The following is a 21,270-nucleotide window of genomic DNA, read 5'->3' as shown; positions in this document are numbered from 1 at the left end:
GCAAGGACAATCCAGCTGATTGCGATAGTGAATCAGAAGATTTGATGCTGAACAATGTCTTTCCAATCCCACTCTCTGACATGGGATTTTATGGATAGCACTTTATACACATTTAATTTCCCACCTTATGCTCAAATTAATATTAATGGCACTGTGATGTCCCAGTACAGGATTAGTGTTGCTCACGAATATTCGCAATGCAAGTTTTTTTTTGCGAATATCGCATATTCGTGAATTTCGCGAATATTCGCAAATATAGCACTATATATTCGTAATTACGAATATTCGTTTTTTTCTTCACAGTACACATCACAGTGATCATCCCTCTCTGCTTCCAGCTTGTGTGGTGTAAAGAAGGCTCTAATACTACTGTGTGAGACTGACGTGCAAATTTTCGCATATGCAAAAATAAAACGCGAAAATTACGAATATGCGAATTTAGCGAATATATGACGAATATTCATCCATATATTCACGAAATATCGCAAATTCGAATATGGCCTATGCCGCTCAACACTATACAGGATATTGTCCCGTACAGTACTTAGGCCCTGTCATGTTGAGTCCCTCTGTGTCCTAGGGGCTCTCCTGCAGTGTCTCCCCCATTGTGTTATCTGTACATTAGGTGTATTAGGTATAAAGGACCGTTAAGGACCATTGAGTTAGTCACATGATGTTGTTGTGACATGTTTGTTACCCAGGCAGTACCAGCTAACCATGTGACCTGCAGCTTGACCTATGGGCTCCTTGTTCAGCCCCCTTTATAAAGAAGGGAGGAGCTGCAATCTTCCTCTCTTGCTCTTATGACTCCTGCTGAGATACAGTAAAGACCAGATGTCTCAGGGTCAGTGTCCAGCACATCTGGAGGCCTCAAGCCGAACCAGTAGCCACGTGTCAGTAAGTCAAGTCATCTACATCTGCTGTCACTACCTACAATCAAGTCAAGTCTATAGTCAATTCTATTATAGTCGGCGTGGCTGAGCTGAGGTCTCTCCCAACACTGCAAGTCCCAGCAAGCTACGAGGTCCCCTCCGTGTTACTGGTCACCTCTCTGGGATCCTGGCCTAACTGTAAAGACTATTATCATCTGTCTACCTCAGTAAAGCTACCGTTGACCCTAACTTGGTCTTGGACTATTATTACCCTGCCTAACCTAGGGATAGCGGTGTTACCATTCGGGTGGTTACCGGGAAAACCGCACCCTAGCGTCACGAACATTCAGGGGTTACACCATCTGCCCCATACACCTCATCTTCACACCCCGTGGCGCACCACAGCACTTTATCGCCACCTTTCTTGATCCGTAACGGAACACGCCAGGGCTGTCCCCTCTCGCCCACACTATGGGGGGTATTTATCAATTTTGATTTTCGTGGACATGCACCAAATTTATCATTTGGCGCAAGTTGTTAGTAATTTTGGATCAAATGTTGAAATCAGCTGTTCAACCTCCAGATGTCGCAAAACTACAATTCCCAGCATGCCCGGACAGCCGTTGGCTGTCCGGGCATGCTGGGAGTTGTAGTTTTGCAACATCTGGAGGTCTGCAGGTTGGAGACCACCGCTTTAGTGCTTTACCTTTCCTGAACCTGTGCGGCCATGTCCAATGCCGGCTCAATGGAGGGTGAAGGTCCCTCAGAGACAACTATGTCGCAGGATAGTATTGAGCAGCCCTGGAGGCGTCGCTGCTTTCACCTAAAATGGTTTTTAATGTATTTTGACGCCTTTACATTTTCTGACATTGCTAAGTGTGTTTTCCATGTGCAAAATTTATTGGCGGGGATTTGCGCCCAAAAAACGGGATTTGCGCCAAAATTGCGGCAAAAAGATCGATTGGCACAAATGATGAATTACTGACTAAAGTTGAAATCAAAACGCAACAACCGATTCCCAGGATGGGTTAGGGTGAAAATTAATCAAAGAACTTTTGACCCTGGGAAGCCCAGGGTCACTGAAACCCTTATTATCTCCCACCCCTAAAATTTAACCTTTATTCATATATTATTAAAAGAATTTATAAGGTGAGTGTATAACTTAAAAAATACGGGCTTGTGTGTGCTTAATAGTATTGTTTGTATTTCATCCAGTTGTCACTGGTAAATGAATTGGTCCATATGTGGACTGCAGTTCCACAGTATATTGCACGCACAAGCTGACGATATTAAAATGCTGAAAATGCCCCCTCTACATGTTTCACTACTTCCGTAGCGTCCTCAGGAGGGAAAATGGGCATCAACTCCTTGGTCTACCTACTGAGTATTTATACCTTTAGGGAACTCCCACTTTCATAGATCCACCTATCATAAGTTCATTATTTAATGCGCACCTGTGTAACGCTAATTTGGACCAATCAGGTCCTGTTTACTGGTATTACCTGTATCTCCATCAACCTATCATCATTCCGGATTTATCTCCTCGTCATCATAGTGGACAGGCGCTGGGTAGTGACGCGTATGTCATCTGATTATTGGCGTCCAATCCTGAGCTTTAGACCGTGCACATCCCTTGTTTGCGTTCCACATATCTGATGTTTGCGCTCCACTTCGGCATCCCGCCTCACTGCGCATGTCCGGAAATCGCGCTTGCGTATTTGTTCATTGCCCGGACTTAGCCCGATATTCACGGAGAGCACTGCGCATGCGCAAGGGTATTCAAAGTTTAGGAATAACTCTATTAATAATTGTTAATTGACCAGCTGGCATTAGAAGTTACTATATTCCCATAAATGATGATGTATTAGGTGATATATTAAGTGTTTCTTCATATGGATATTTTATGATGGTAGTGTATGGTGAAAAGATAATTATTAGCCCCACAGATCTTATTTGGCAAAGTTATCTACTCTTTAGCAGGGCTATATAGGAATGGTACCTAGAACTGTCCAGAATAGAGCCTGTATTAGCTCGGGATATATAGATATAATCCATATTTTGTATGGCGCGGGATATATACTGTCCCCAAGATGTATATTAGTTTCCCCAAGAGAGTGTTATATATCATATTTGGTGTAAAGGCAGATATATAGGTTGTAGTTTCCTTTGTTCTAGTATCCTACATATCAGATATCCGGTGTCCTACACTCTTAAAGTTGTTCTAATATCTTTTGTTACCCTCTTTCAGATATTATAGGGTCTCCCATCCGGACACGATCCCATGATCCATCTAGCTATCAAACCACATCGTTCCATCCTTTCCAACAGTATATCTCCTCATGGTGAGTATCGAGTTATGTTATAGGAAATCATATGTATAGAAGCTGATAGTCTCTTAAGATGTTAAGGCTACATGTCCATCAGGTAAGTGCACTGGTGGGTGGATCTTTCTATGGGTGTGGGTTATCCTATATTTTATGGTGACCTTTCATTGTCTCACTCATCTATCTAGCTGTATTTCTTTATTATTAGTCCTGTCCATTCGCTCAGATGAGGAATGCTGTATAGGAGAAGCCTTCATTGAGGCCTCTCGGTGATAGACACTTAAGTCTGTATATCCATTTAGCTTCTTCCCTTAGAAGCATTCGGTCTATGTTGCCTTTTCTCGGGCCCAATCTCATATTGCAGATACCCCAAAACTTTAAAACCACGCAGGAGTTTAGGAGACGTATCAGTCAACACCTAAGTAATATTAGGACAGGAGCTGATACACCCATATCAAGACATATGCATGCTGTACACAGCAACAACCTACTTGGTCTAAAGTTTTGGGGTATCTGCAATATGAGATTGGGCCCGAGAAAAGGCAACATAGACCGAATGCTTCTAAGGGAAGAAGCTAAATGGATATACAGACTTAAGTGTCTATCACCGAGAGGCCTCAATGAAGGCTTCTCCTATACAGCATTCCTCATCTGAGCGAATGGACAGGACTAATAATAAAGAAATACAGCTAGATAGATGAGTGAGACAATGAAAGGTCACCATAAAATATAGGATAACCCACACCCATAGAAAGATCCACCCACCAGTGCACTTACCTGATGGACATGTAGCCTTAACATCTTAAGAGACTATCAGCTTCTATACATATGATTTCCTATAACATAACTCGATACTCACCATGAGGAGATATACTGTTGGAAAGGATGGAACGATGTGGTTTGATAGCTAGATGGATCATGGGATCGTGTCCGGATGGGAGACCCTATAATATCTGAAAGAGGGTAACAAAAGATATTAGAACAACTTTAAGAGTGTAGGACACCGGATATCTGATATGTAGGATACTAGAACAAAGGAAACTACAACCTATATATCTGCCTTTACACCAAATATGATATATAACACTCTCTTGGGGAAACTAATATACATCTTGGGGACAGTATATATCCCGCGCCATACAAAATATGGATTATATCTATATATCCCGAGCTAATACAGGCTCTATTCTGGACAGTTCTAGGTACCATTCCTATATAGCCCTGCTAAAGAGTAGATAACTTTGCCAAATAAGATCTGTGGGGCTAATAATTATCTTTTCACCATACACTACCATCATAAAATATCCATATGAAGAAACACTTAATATATCACCTAATACATCATCATTTATGGGAATATAGTAACTTCTAATGCCAGCTGGTCAATTAACAATTATTAATAGAGTTATTCCTAAACTTTGAATACCCTTGCGCATGCGCAGTGCTCTCCGTGAATATCGGGCTAAGTCCGGGCAATGAACAAATACGCAAGCGCGATTTCCGGACATGCGCAGTGAGGCGGGATGCCGAAGTGGAGCGCAAACATCAGATATGTGGAACGCAAACAAGGGATGTGCACGGTCTAAAGCTCAGGATTGGACGCCAATAATCAGATGACATACGCGTCACTACCCAGCGCCTGTCCACTATGATGACGAGGAGATAAATCCGGAATGATGATAGGTTGATGGAGATACAGGTAATACCAGTAAACAGGACCTGATTGGTCCAAATTAGCGGTACACAGGTGCGCATTAAATAATGAACTTATGATAGGTGGATCTATGAAAGTGGGAGTTCCCTAAAGGTATAAATACTCAGTAGGTAGACCAAGGAGTTGATGCCCATTTTCCCTCCTGAGGACGCTACGGAAGTAGTGAAACATGTAGAGGGGGCATTTTCAGCATTTTAATATCGTCAGCTTGTGCGTGCAATATACTGTGGAACTGCAGTCCACATATGGACCAATTCATTTACCAGTGACAACTGGATGAAATACAAACAATACTATTAAGCACACACAAGCCCGTATTTTTTAAGTTATACACTCACCTTATAAATTCTTTTAATAATATATGAATAAAGGTTAAATGTTAGGGGTGGGAGATAATAAGGGTTTCAGTGACCCTGGGCTTCCCAGGGTCAAAAGTTCTTTGATTAAAGTTGAAATCACACACAGGACCGTGTGATTTTGAGAAAGTTGTAAAAATGACAGTGGAGAAGATGCGCCAAACTTTGGCGCAAAAAGACACTGCGCCAAATTATTGCGCCAAAGTTACGTGAAAAAAAACACATGAATCCTTTGATAAACCCCCCCCCCCCCCCTATGACGGCGTCGCTTCGGACGGGGCTCTGTAACACCTCCTGCCCTGCCGTTCCATCTTACCGTATGTAGTAAGTGCAACTACTTTTTTGAATAAAGAGCACAGCATCGGACAGGTGAGTGATCCGCCTCCTTCTTTCTTCTTTGCCGAAAACTTGTATTGCCGAACCTTGTCACCATGAGCACCACCAATAACCTGACTGATGTGAAAGAGCGCAGTACCTATTGACGGCAGCACATTCTGAATTAAGTTCCCTGTAGCAGTGCCAGGTGTTCTGCTATACTAGGATTAAAATAAGACGCCTGTTCTCAAACTTCCAATGGAAGCAAACTAGACCTAAGCTTGACCACTCTCTTTTGATGCGCAAGAAGCACACGGGGGGATTGGGACTGCCTGATGCAGAATTATAGCGCTTCCCATCTGAAGTGCTGAAGAGGTGGTTAGTCTCGGATATTGGAACCCTACAAGGACCAGATATACAAACTGAACAGTTGGGGAATAACAAACTGAGTCTTCTATGGGTGTCCCGTAAAGCTGAGGTGGCGGCCCAGCGCAACCATCTGTTAAAAGGCACCTTGCTGGTGAAACACAAATTCTCCACCAAAAACAGACACCACAGGCGATGACTCCCGTTCCTCCTGCTGGACTAATCCCACAAGTGATGAATGTCCCAACAATCCCAGGGAACCCACTGTGGCCACTATTGTCCTCGACTATTCTAGCTGATTTCTTTACTAACAACACCCCCCTAGTCTGGAGTTATTCTAGTCTCTGATGCAATCCCATCCTTCTGCCTTCTTACATGGCTATTCTGCGAGACACATTTGCATATCCTTTCTAAAAGAATTCACCATTGCCGGGTCCCTCACATGGTTGGAAGAACTAAACACCACAGGCAATAGGGCCAAATTGAAGTTGTCGATATTTTGCAAATATCTATTGCAGGATCTTGGCCCTAGCCTCCCTGTGTATTTACACTTATGGGAGAAGGAACTCAACTCACGGATGACCTCCGCCACCATGGGCTACCATGGCTTCTCCCGCTGCATTAAATTACAAGAGAACCACATCAAATTGTTTACTAGATGGTACAAGACACCAGAAGTTCTGTATCAATTTGGTTCAACAAACTCCAAGTCTTGTGCAAACTCCAAGTCTTGTGCACCCCGACTCATATTTGGTGGACGTGTCCTTTCCTTCTGGAAGGATGTTGTGGACACCATCAATATTGTTTGTAATTGCTCCATCTCACTTTCTATGGCGCTTATCGCTCTGGCTCTACCCACACCCTCGTTTAAACCCTCAAGCAAGTCCCTGCCCACTCATATGTTGGCGGCGGCAAAGGCCCTTATTCCTCAGCTATGGTGACAGGTAGTACCTCCTACTAGGGCACAGAGGCTAGAGAAACTGAATCAGATATGTAGGATAGAGGAGCTAACTGGTTGGCAATCCCTTACTCATCATAGATTTGAAGCCTTATGGGGTCCCTGGCTCTCCTATAAACACCTCCACGCAACCTAACACCTTGTCACATCTCCGCTCTAACTTGTTTGGAATATTTCCCTTAGATTTATGGAATCTCTCTTCCTATCTTTAACCAAACTCCCCTTTATCTCTCCAACTCCGACCCAACCCTGCGATATTGCCTGCCCGCAGCCCTCCCCCATCTTGCATAACATGGGGCCTGTAAAATATTACACTCATGCCCCTATCTGAATAGACAATCTTGAGATAAGTAACAGGTCCCACAACCTAACCTTGATTTACGTATAATGTTTATTTCAATTTGTTATGTTCGGTGTTAGTGTAAAGGATGCTTTCTCTTGAACTTCATATTACTACTGCCTATTTTAAGAGGTTGTATTGTACAAACATGTATTTGAGTCTATATCCGCTATTGTTACGAAACTACACTTCTTTGTAAATGACTCCCATAGACTTGCATTGCGGGGGCAGGGTTTGATGACCTGGCAGACTCCGAGGTTGCAGCGCTGCATGCAGCTCCCAGAGGTGGGTGCTGCATGCAAGATAGCTGAGGTCCCCGGCGGCGAGATCTCCACGATCCTTTGGATAGGGGATAAAATGTCTTAGGGCCAGAGTACCCCTTTAATGCTGAGGCCTCCCACGCTGACCAGGGTTCTGATGTCCAATTTACTCCACACCGCCAATGTATGAATTATATCTGTGTGGTCCGTTGACTCACCGAGTATTATGCTTGCAAGTAATAATTTCAGAATCCTCCTTGGCATGGAACACTTGCAGAATGGCGCGGTCGATTGCTTGAAGGTTTATTTTAGGCTTCCCTTACATCACCTCACACTCCTTCTGTCTCTTCTCCACACTGCAGCTCACACTGAGCTCTGCACTGAATACACACTCTCCAAAAACTGTGTAGTGAAAACTGCTGAGTCAGCTAAGGATCTGTCAGTTCCTAACAGTTTAACCCTCTGCATGCAGTGATCAATAGCGATCATGGCATGCAGAGTGTAAACTAACATATGCTGCACCTGTCAGAAGTCCGATCTGCTCCCCCACCTCACAACTGTGGGATGCCGATTGAATATTATGGCAACCTCCTGCCTGCCAAAGGGAGATATCCTTGTGCAGTTTGCCTCAGACAGGCAGTACTAAAATAATGCAGATTTGACAGTAGTACAGTAGTATCGTGGGTATTGGGGGTAAAAAAAAAAACTATGAGGATGAAAAGTTTTAAAACGTGTATTTATAAAATGCCCCCAATAATAAAAATTTCAATAGCCCGTCTCCCACTCCCCCAAAAAATAAACATATATGGTATGGCCGTGTGGAGAAATGTCCAAACTATTAACCTCTTAAGGACACAGGGCATACCTGTACGCCCTGCGCCCGCTCCCGTGATATAACGCGGGGTCACGAGTTGACCCCACATCATATCAGGTCGTTCCCGCACCTAGCAACCGAAAGGACCCGTTGCTAATACTGGACATCACAGATCACGGTGATGCCCGGGATTAACCCCTTAGATGCGGCGATCAAAGTTGATCGCCATATCTAAAATGTAAAAAAAAAAATGTTTCCCGGCAGCTCAGCGGAGCAGATTTGTAAAATTGTGGGGTCCCGATCAGCTGAGCAGATGCAATCTATTGCTCCATGCCTGAGATCCAGGCTGGAGCAGCAGAGCGCTGATAACACTCATTAATGCAATGCTATGGTATAGCATTGTGCAGTGTATCCAATCAGAATATCACTTGGTATAGCCCCCTATGGGGACTAAAAAAAAAAAAAGTTAATAAATGTCATTTAACCCCTTCCCTAATAAAAGTTTAAATCACCCCCCTTTTTCCAAAGTCCAAAAATGCATATTTTTGATCACTTTGTATACCACAAACAAAATGTATAAAAAGCAATCAGAGTCCTATCAAAACAAAAATGGTACCAAGAAAAACTTCAGATCATGGCGCAAAAAATTAGCCCTCATACAGCCCTGTATGTGGAAAAATAAAAAGTTATAGGGGTCAGAAGATGACATTTTTAAAAGTACAAATTTTTGTGCAAACAGTTATAATTTTCAGAAGTAAAACAAAATCAAACCTACATAAGTTGGGTATCATTTTAATCGTATGGATCTACAGAATAAATATAAGGTTTCAGTTTTATCGAAAAGTGCACTGCGTAGAAATGGAAGCTTTAAAATTTTACAAAATGGCGTTTTATTTTATTTTTTTTCAATTTTGTCCCACAAATATTTTTTTTGTTTCGTCATAGATTTTTGGGTTAAAAGACTGATGTCATTACAAAATACAATTGGTGGCACAAAAAAACAAGCCCTCATATGGGTCTGTAGGTGCAAAATTGAGAGGTTTATGATTTTTAAAAGGTGAGGAGGGAAAAACGAATGTGCAAAAACAGAAAAACCCTGAGTCCTTAAGGGGTTAAAATATAACGTCATTGATCCAGCATGGGAACAGCACAGTAATAAAATACCAAATGCAAGAATCAAAAATTTTGGATCACATCCCAGAATAGAATTTTACAAAAGCGGTTAAAGGGGAAAACTTTTTTTTTTTTTAATCAACTGGTGCCAGAAAGTTAAACAGATTTGTAAATTAATAGAGAAATGGGATACAGACCTCAAGATATATACCGTATTTTTCGCCCTATAGGACGCACCGGCGTATAAGACGCACCCAATTTATAGGTGCAAAATCTAAAAAAATAAAGATTTTGAACCCAATAGTGGTCTTCAATCTGCAGACCTCCAGATGTTGCAAAACTACAACTCCCAGCATGCCCGGACAGCCGTTGGCTGTCCGGGCATGCTGGGAGTTGTAGTTTTACAACATCTGGAGGTCCGCAGATTGAAGACCACTGCAGATTGAAGACCACCACTCCGGACCCGTCACCGCTGCCCTGGATGTCGCTTCATCGCTGTCGCCGTGTCCCCGTTGCTCCGGAACGTCTCTGCTGCCGGCCGGGTATCCTCGCTCTCCGTCGCCGCCATCACGTCGTTACGCACGCCGACGCACGTACGCAACGACGTGATGACGAGGAAGGAGAGCGCCGGCCATACAGGGGATCCCTGAACGGAGAAGACACCGAGGAGGCAGGTAAGGTCCCCCCCCGGTGTCCTGTAAGCACTAACTCGGCTATTCAGTCGGGCTGTTCGGGACCGCCGCGGTGAAATCGCGGCGGTCCCGAACAGCCCGACTGAACAGCCGGGTTAGTGTCACTTTCCCTTCAGACGCGGCGGTCAGCTTTGATCGCCGCGTCTGAAGGGTTAATACAGAGACATCACCGCGATCGGTGATGTCCTGTATTAGCCGCGGGTCCCGGCCGTTGATGGCCGCAGGGACCGCAGCGATAGGGGTGTATTTGCCGTATAAGACGCACCAACTTTTCCCCCCCAGTTTTAGGGAAGAAAAAGTGCGTCTTATACGGCGAAAAATACGGTGTATATATATATATATATATATATATATATATATATATATATATATATATATAGTAAATGTGATAGGGTATATATGTATAGATATCATTATAATTATACAAAAATATATAAAAACTGAAATAAATAATTTAGCAATAAATAATTAATTTAGCAAATAATAGACTAGTTGTACATTGAATAAAATCATGACATTTATTAAATTGAAATTTAATTTAAGATTAATAAAAATAATGTATACCGTCCAAGCAGATTCCGGGACCTCACATATCATCGGAGCGGTGAGCGGTGCTAAGTACCAGTTCTAATCTAACGCACTATTCTGTGGAACACCATCAGATCGCATAATTCGCAATATTGTATGCAATACTGCATCCAACCACTGCAGTAACAATAACTACGGTATTAATTGAACAATAATGGGCATCTAGGTGGCTGTAACATCAATAACTGAATCACACATATTTTTATTCTTCCATTTTTTTTCCATAATTTTTTTTTAAATATTCTTTATTAGTCCATAGCCCTGCTTGGAGGGTATACATTATTTGTATTAATCTTATATTAAATGTAATTTTATTCAATGTACAACTAGTCTGTTATTTCCTAAATTCATTATTTATTCCTAAATTATTTCTGTTTTTATATATTTTTATATAATTATAATAATATATATATATATATATATATATATATATATATATACACATAGGATAGATAGATATATATCTTGAGGTCTGTATCACATTTGTCTATTTGTTCCTATTTTGGCACGTGGGTTACGTGCAACACAGTCACCCCAATATATATATATATATATATATATATATATATATATATATATATATATATATATATATGTATAGTGTGGGCCCCCCGACCTACATTTTTTTCTTCAAATTTGTAAATGACTTCTATTAAAAAATCTTAATCCTTTCAGTACTTTTTAGGGGCTGTATACTACAGAGGAAATGTTTGTCTTTTTGGATTTCTCTTATGTCACGAGCACAGTGCTCTCTGCTGACATCTCTGTCCATTTTAGGAACTGTCCAGAGCAGAATATGTTTGCTATGGGGATTTTCTCCTGCTCTGAACAGTTCCTAAAATGAACAGCAGAGGTCAGCAGAGAGCACTGTGGTTGTGGCATAAAACAAAAAAGATAAACATTTCCTCTGTAGTATACAGCCCCTAAAAAGTACTGGAAGGATTAAGATTTTTTAAGAGATGTAATTTATAAATCTGTTTAACTTTCTGGCACCAGTTAATAAAAAAAAAATTTCCACGGTAGTACCCCTTTAATAAGTCCCATTGACACCCGAGTCAGTGTGCAAAAATTGAGATATCATACAAAGGGTTAACTAACTAATTACAGGAAGGACCTAACTACAAGTGAAACCCCACTACTACAAGGGGGACCCAATTAACCTAATTACTACAAGAGGGTCCAAAGGGGGATTTAAGTACTTACATGAGGACCTAACTACAAGTGATTCAAACTACTCGATCGGGTCACCTTACTAGTATACGGGGCAAAAGGGGGAGGGGGGGTATATCTACTATATAGGGGTACAATGGGACCTGATTACAGTGTGCAGTTGTGAAGAGGACCCTATTACTGCGTGGGGCCTCAAGGGGGCACTGTTACCATTCCAGACACTATAGTCTAAGATAGCTACTGGAATAAGAGGAAACACTCCCTGCGAGTCACTGACTGTAAATGCACTGTAATAAGCCATATAGTCTGCAGAGCCTGTGTACAGCCACTCTTCTCTACTGCTATATGGTTACTGTATGCAGAGAATATTGGTCTTCCTAATATAGGTGTGTGTATATAGTAGTGTACAGGTGTGTTTATATATTATACAGTGTTTAGGTATGTATATGGTATATAGTTTATAGTGTAAATGTCATGTAGGGCAGGGATTAGTGCAGCCCTGAGCTCTTCCACAGACACTTTTACTGCCTATTTGAGTATCTACCCTAAGTGACGGATTCCCAACTGGATTGCAGTCCCTGTTCTGAGTAAGTGCAGGGGCATAACAAGGTCCAAAACAATAAACAAAACACTCTACAGATGTCGGGGAAGTAGGTCTGGATACAAAGGGTTTACAGGCAAAGCACAAGGTACAAAACACAGGGAATAAGCAGACAAAGAGAGAAAGTGTAGTCACACCAAGAGAGATTGCAGTACAAAAACAAATGCTGAAGAGATAGTCGAGTCACAGAAGTCAAAAGTAATGAGTAATGCAGAAAATAGGGCAGATATACTGATTACAGGTACTTGAGAGACAAACTGACTGGGTATTTATGTGCACCTGAGAAGGGCATGGACGCTAAGACCAGATTTAATCGGCTTTATGTCCAAGCCTCCTGATAGGACCAGGCGTCATCAGAGCCACCCATGATGCTTCAACCAAACACAAGAAAATGAATCCTTAAGTCAGAACCAAATCCTACTCACTACAGTACCCCCGCATTTATGAGGGGCCACCGAACCCTCTCTTCATAGTTTATTGTTTATATGGGTGTAAGGCGTGAAATTTCCTCCCCAGGGTAGATGCATAATCCGGGGAAGCAGTAACCTATGATCTCTCCTCTGGCCCATAACCCTTTCAATGGACCAAGTACTGAAGGGAGTTTTGAACGTTACAGCTATCCACCATCTAGATATCTAGGAGAAGATCTCTCGATCTTCTCCTGAATGGACCCAAGGAAGAAATATACTTTTTAGCTGTAAAAGGATTGATAATCTCTGATACTTCATAAGGCCTGAGAAAACGTGGAGGCAGATTACCTGAGAGCCAAATCTTATGTCCTATCTCAACTGGAGCCACAAGTGGATCTCTATCTCTTCTTGTGGTTTTTTTCCTCGGATTTTCTCAGGTTCATTTGGATCTAGGCCCAAACTGTGCACAAGATTATCAGACACAGAACAAGAAGTAAACTGAGGATAAAAGCCATAGTTACAATAAAATGGAGTCACCGGTGGAGGAATTGTTCACAATCGTGCGATGTAAAAGCTAAAAGCAGAAAAGACAAAAGAACAACCACTCATTTAGATTATTTATTGTACATATGACGTCTGTGATATTGTTCCACATGATTATTCATTCTCTCCCCCGGATACATTATTCTCAGGGAGACCATGGTATTGTACATAGAGTATATAGTATATAGTGTAGAGGTGTGTAGTATATAGTATATAATGTACAGGTGTGTAGTATATATTATATAGTGTACAGGTGTGTGTATATAGTATATAATGTACAGGTATGTAGTATGTAGTATATAAAGTACAGGTGTGTGTATATAGTGTACAGGTGTGTAGTATATAGTATATAGTGTAGAGGTGTGTGTATATAGTATATAATGTACAGGTGTGTAGTATGTAGTTTATAAAGTACAGGTGTGTGTATATAGTATATAGTGTACAGGTGTGTAGTATATAGTGTACAGGTGTGTAGTATATAGTATATAGTGTACAGGTGTGTGTATATAGTATATAATGTACAGGTATGTAGTATGTAGTATATAAAGTACAGGAGTGTGTATATAGTATATAATGTACAGATGTGCGTATATAGTATATAATGTACAGGTATGCAGTATATAAAGTACAGGTGTGTGTATATAGTATATAATGTACAGGTGTGTGTATATAGTATATAATGTACAGGTATGTAGTATGTAGTATATAAAGTACAGGTGTGTGTATATAGTATATAATGTACAGGTGTAAATAGTATGTAGTTTATAGTGTGTAGAGTATATAGTATATAATGTACAGGTGTGTATATAGTATATAATGTACAGGTGTGTATATAGTATATAATGTACAGGTGTGTATATAGTATATAATGTACAGGTGTGTATATTGTATATAATGTACAGGTGTGTATATAGTATATAATGTACTGGTGTGTATATAGTATATAATGTACAGGTAAATATATAGTATATAATGTACAGGTGTGTATATAGTATATAATGTACTGGTGTGTATATAGTATATAATGTACAGGTGTGTATATAGTATATAATGTACAGGTGTATATATAGTATATGATGTACAGGTGTGTATATAGTATATGATGTACAGATGTGTAGTATGTAGTTTATAGTGTGTAGAGTATATAATGTACAGGTGTGTATATAGTATATAATGTACTGGTGTGTATATAGTATATAATGTACAGGTGTGTATATAGTATATAATGTACAGGTGTATATATAGTATATGATGTACAGGTGTGTATATAGTATATGATGTACAGATGTGTAGTATGTAGTTTATAGTGTGTAGAGTATATAGTATATAATGTACAGGTGTGCATATAGTATATAATGTACAACTGTGTATATAGCATATAATGTACAGGTAAATATATAGTATATAATGTACAGGTGTGTATATAGTATATAATGTACTGGTGTGTATATAGTATATAATGTACAGGTGTGTATATAGTATATGATGTACAGATGTGTAGTATGTAGTTTATAGTGTGTAGAGTATATAATGTACAGGTGTGTGTATATAGTATATAATGTACAGGTGTGTATATAGTATATAATGTACAGGTGTGTATATAGTATATGATGTACAGATGTGTAGTATGTAGTTTATAGTGTGTAGAGTATATAGTATATAATGTACAGGTGTATATAGTATATAATGTACAACTGTGTATATAGCATATAATGTACAGGTAAATATATAGTATATAATGTACAGGTGTGTAGTGTATAGTTTATAATGTGTAGAGTATATAGTATATAATGTACAGGTGTGTATATAGTATATAATGTACAGGTATGTATATAGTATATAATGTACAGGTGTGTATATAGTATATAATGTACAAGTGTGTATATAGCATATAATGTACAGGTGTATATATAGTATATAATGTACAGGTGTGTAGTTTATAGTGTGTAGAGTATATAGTATATAATGTACAGGTGTGTATATAGTATATGATGTACAGGTGTGTAGTATGTAGTTTATAGTGTGTAGAGTATATAGTATACAGTGTACAGTTGAGTAAAGGGGATGATTTCCTCTGTGTACAGGATAAGTTGACTAGCTGTCCACTCACAAAGACACGCCCACTGTTTAAGCCCCACCCTTTTATTCTCTACTCTTTTTGTGCATTGGTCTGGCTTGCAAATCACGCCCTTTTCCACAAAGCCACGTCCCCTTCTATTTTCAGCTTACAGTATCTTCATCACAAATCATTCCCACCTGAGGACAGGATATGAGGACAGGATATGAGGATGGGACATAAGGACGGGATATGAGGACAGCATATGAGGAAGGGGAATGAGGTCGGGATATGAGGACGGGATATGAGGTCGGGATATGAGGACAGGATATGAGAATGGGAAATGAGGACGGGATATGAGGACGGAATATGAGGACGGGATATGAGGACGGGATATGAGGACGGAATATGAGGACGGGATATGAGGACAGCATATGAGGAAGGGGAATGAGGTTGGGATATGAGGACGGAATATGAGGTCGGGATATGAGGACGGGATATGAGAATGGGAAATGAGAATGGGAAATGAGGACGGGATATGAGGACGGAATATGAGGACGGGATATGAGGACGGGATATGAGAATGGGAAATGAGGACGGGAAATGAGGACGGGATATGAGAATGGGAAATGAGAATGGGAAATGAGGACGGGATATGAGAATGGGAAATGAGGACGGGATATGAGGACGGGATATGAGGACGGAATATGAGGACGGGATATGAGGACAGCATATGAGGAAGGGGAATGAGGTTGGGATATGAGGACGGAATATGAGGTCGGGATATGAGGACGGGATATGAGAATGGGAAATGAGAATGGGAAATGAGGACGGGATATGAGGACGGAATATGAGGACGGGGAATGAGGACGGGATATGAGAATGGGAAATGAGAATGGGAAATGAGGACGGGATATGAGGACGGGATATGAGGACAGGATATGTGGACGGGATATGAGAATGGGAAATGAGGACGGGATATGAGGATGAGATATGAGGGCAGGATATGAGGACTGGATATGTGGACGGGATATGAGAATGGGAAATGAGGACGGGATATGAGGATGGGATATGAGGGCAGGATATGAGGACAGGATAGGAGGACGGGATATGCAGATGGAATAGGAGGTCGGGATATGAGGACGGGATATGAGGACGGGATATGAGGATTAGAAAAAGACAAAGAAGGAGCGCTCCATAGTGTAATAATGCCAGATTATGCAAAACGCTCAATGTAAAGTAGCGCTTACCAAAACAAGTTGTGCATAAGCCAGCACAACATGGAGAAGGGTATATAAGGTGATCCACTGCTGCCGCTCCACAATTAGGCACAAGAAAAAGAACAATCACCTCCAAGGAAGGATGGAGCTCAGGCGCTGAAGGACCAGGCAAGTCTCAGGACACAGGACAACAATACGTTTATTCCCAGTATGCAACGCGTTTCGCGCATCTGCGCTTCATTAGGCATATGGACAGGGGAACAGGAAGCACTTTTTATATACTCCAGACAACATTAACCCCTCGTTGTCAGAAACAATCATCCAATGAGGGAATACAAAGTACAAAAAAAAATTTTACCCTTCATTGTGTCAGGTTAACCATTACTCAACCAGCTGCTACTGGTTGAGTAATGGTTAACCTGACACAATGAAGGGTTAAAATTTACAAAGGTTTCCACAGAAAATGTGGTGGATTTCAGCTGAGGAAAACCCGACAGATCAGAACATGTGTAAAAAGAGCAAAATGTAGGGAAAGTGGAAAATGTAGGGAAACCTTAGTAAATACCGTGGAAAATAAATTGTAGGGAATTAAACCCCAAAAAGAAACCTACACAACACTCTTAATAAATAAGGGCCATTGTATAAGTTTTACTGTAAAGTGTACCACCTAAAAACAAAATCCCCGCTAAATATATATTTTTTGTACACCACGCCTTTTATGATAAATTAAAAGGAGTTATTGCAAAATACAAAAAGACAAGCCATCATATGGCCCTGTGGGTGGAGTTATGAGCTACTGATAAAGAGGCCGGGCAGAGCCTTGAAACGCGTCTAGCAGTGCAGTACAGAGCATAATCAATTGCACAATTGCAGATTACATGATTTATAGCCCAGCACGGAAAACCGGCAGCAAGACCGGCATCACAGAGGATTACGCACAGTGAACACGGGGAGGACACCGATACCACACTGCAGGACATCCCCATCAAGATCCTTCCCAGACTTGTTGGCATCCGGCACCTGTTAACCGGAGAGCGAGCACAGGCTGGAGTCCCAGTGGGTAAGAGTGAGCGCGACCCTCGCAGGATATCGGGTGAGAGGTGCTACTGCACCGCAATCATTATACCCCACAGGGATGGACATTAAAGGGGTATTCCAGGAATAAAAAAAAAAGGCCTTTTTTCTTTCAAAGACCTCTTGCTGTCTGTCTCCAGGTTGGGGGTGGTTCTGCAGCTCAGTTGCATTGAAGTGAATAGAGCCAAGTTGTAATACCTCACCCAAAGTGGAGACAAGGAGGGCGCTGTCTTTGAAAGAAAAAATGCCCGCTGTTTGATTCCAGGAATACCCCTGTAAAGAGTACCTATCATCATCCTAACTCTCCCTAATTCCCCATCCCCATCTGTCCCTAACTCTAACTAAATCCATCCCTGTCCTTTTTTTCATTCAAAACCCCCTAAAGATACCTTTTTATTGATGTCTTCAGTAGCTCAGTAGGCTGCCCTGTGCCAGGGGAGGACGTGGGCGTGTCCTGGCAGGCTCGACTTCATCTGATGCCTGCCGAGGCTCGCAGGGCAGACCCGATCCTTGAGCAGCGCTCCACTGACTTGGGCCAGTGCGCGCAGGTTCTCTTTGTCATGGGGCAGAGCCTGAGGTGGCCGAGTCAGAAGCGCACCCTGCTGATGAACGAGCACAGCACATACATGTTTAAAAGGGTATTCCAGGAAAAATAATGTTTTATATATATGAACTGGCTCCAGTAAATTTAACAGATTTCTAAATTACTTCTTTTGGAAAAGCCTTAATCCTTCCAATAATTATCAGCTGTTGAAGTTAAGTTGTTCTTTTCTGTCTGGCAGCAGTGCTCTCTGCTGACATCTCTGCTTGTCTCGGGAACTGCACAATAGAAGAGGTTTGCTATGGGGATTTGCTTCTACTCTGGACAGTTCCCGAGACAGGTGTCATCAGAGAGCACTTAGACAGAAAAGAACAACTCAACCTCAGCAGCTCATAAGTACTGAAAGGATTAATATTTTTTTAATAGAAGTAATTTACAAATCTGTTTAACTTTCTGGAGACAGTTGATATATAAAAAAAAAAAGTTTTTTTCTGAATAACCCCTTTAAGGAATATCCATATTCTGACCAAAATATTCCAGTATACTCCACCTTATTCTTCTCCACTAAACAGCAATATCTATGTTGTACCTACATTTATTATACTGTACATCTACTAAGGTGCATAATCTTTCATACAAATTATTGTTAATATATATGTAACCTGCACGGCCCTGCAGCTAGCTCATAGTGGATATATTAAGGTTTTATAACAATTGTATTGTTTTATCCTGTGAAATAAACACTATTTGTTTTACACACAAAATCTCCAGCCCCCACTGATCGGATATTTACCACGTGTATATATTCTGCCCCATACAAATACATAACCCTATTTGAAAACAATTTATTCACCTACAGGGACCATACACCTCACATGAGAACAGTATAAACCCTATTTGTACTTTTACTTTTAGGTTGTATCGGGTACACAAACTTTCCACATACTAGTTCTCATCCGGTCCATCACACACAATCTATTATTTGAGCTACCTATACGCTTTCACCTTATATACCGAGCTGTGAGTTATGTCATGTATCGGAGGAAAAAAAAACATAAAATTTGGCTGTGTCCTCAAAGCCAAAATGGCCTGTGTCCTTAAAGGGGTACTCCCGTGGAAAACTTTTTTTTTTTTTTTTTTTTTTAAATCAACTGGTGGCAGAAAGTTAAAAAAATCTTAATCCTTCCAGTACTTATTAGGGGCTGTTTACTAAAGAGAAATCCAAAAAAAGAAATGCATTTCCTCTGATGTCATGACCACAGTGCTCTCGGCTGACCTCTGCTGTCCATTTTAGGAACTGTCCAGAGCAGCATATGTTTGCTATGGGGATTTTCTCCTGCTCTGGACAGTTCCTAAAATGGACAGCAGAGGTCAGCAGAGAGCACTGTGGTCATGACATCAGAGGAAATGCATTTCTTTTTTTGGATTTCTCTTTAGTATACAGCCCCTAATAAGTACTGGAAGGATTAAGATTTTTTTAATAGAGGTGATTTACAAATCTGGTTAACTTTCTGGCACCAGTTGATTTAAAAAAAAAAAGTTTTCCACAGGAGTACCCCTTTAAGGGGTTAAACAATTAGTGCATTCACCCGCATATTACTTACTGTACAGAAATTACCATATTTTGTCCCGTTTTCATCACACAACTGCAAAAAATGTTGAGAAGCTCTGCATGGGCGGAGCATTACCTGAGTGACAGCTGCTCAGTCACTGCTCAGACAGCACTCGTAGGCGTGGCCTGTTACCCGTCAGCTGTTTCTAGGTAGCTGTCCTTTCCCTAAAGAAATGTATTTTGCAGGTAATAGATGTCTGTTTTGCAGGGGGTGCAGTGCTTGTGGGATCCCCAGTAATCAGCTGTAATCTGTGACAGCAAGTCCATTCATTCAGATATGTTAAAGGGGTAATCCGGTGCTGAGCGTTCAGAACAAAATGTGCTGAATGCTTAGAGCCGGCGTCGGGGCTCGTGACGTCACGGTCCTGCCCCGTTGTGACGTCACGCTCCGCCCCGTCAATGCAAGTCTATGGGAGGGGGCGTGACGGTCGTCACGCCCCCTCCCATAGACTTGCATTGACGGGGTGGGGCGTGGCATCATGAGAGGGCGGGGTCGTGACATCACAATCCCCGACACCGGCTCTAAGCATTCAGCACATTTTGTTCCGAACGCTCAGCACCGGAGTACCCCTTTAACCCGTATAAATGGATCACAGAGATAAATGTTGACTGCATAAAGGTTGCGGTATCTGAACTATTACTTTTTTATTTTTTTATGAAATTCTCTACTGTCCTAATAACAAGCGGATAACTTTCATACAGATTTTTTATTTTTTATTTATTTTTACAAAATATTCCCAGTGTCTGGACCAGAGTCTGGAACAATCAGCCATCGTTGCGTAAACCTCATGCGAATAAAAGGTGGATTGTGATCTTTTATTTTGTAAAGTTTATTCTTCAAGTTGCTGGTGGAATGTAAACATGCGTTTGTGATGCGACTGTATTGTTCACAGTAAACGAGTCTATGAGGGTTCCGTACATCATCGCCGCGCGGTCAGCATTGGCACTCTTAATGTGAGGTCATAATTCATTATATATCAATGTGATATACCCTACAGATCCATAACAAAAAAAGACAAACCGTACAGAGAAAAACACAATGAAAATATAAAGACAATGCAGTGAGAACAATTTTCATGAAAATTCTTGAAACAAATGTATCAGCTTTAAAACAATATCAGAATGTTAAAAGAGAAAGCATCTGTAGTTTTGATATTTTTCATAACTTTTTTTTTAAAATATTTATATAGTTCTTCATTTATAGCAGTGTTTACATTGTTTACACCTATTTCACAGTATTTTAGAATGCACATTGCCCTTCCCTTTTTTAATAAATCTAGACTTGGAAAAAAACTATTAAAAAAATGGTAAAAATGCCATTAAAAAGTATT

The sequence above is a fragment of the Hyla sarda genome, chromosome 9 (assembly GCF_029499605.1).
Source record: "Hyla sarda isolate aHylSar1 chromosome 9, aHylSar1.hap1, whole genome shotgun sequence".
NCBI lineage: Eukaryota > Metazoa > Chordata > Amphibia > Anura > Hylidae > Hyla > Hyla sarda.
Note: the sequence above shows the minus strand (reverse complement) of the source record.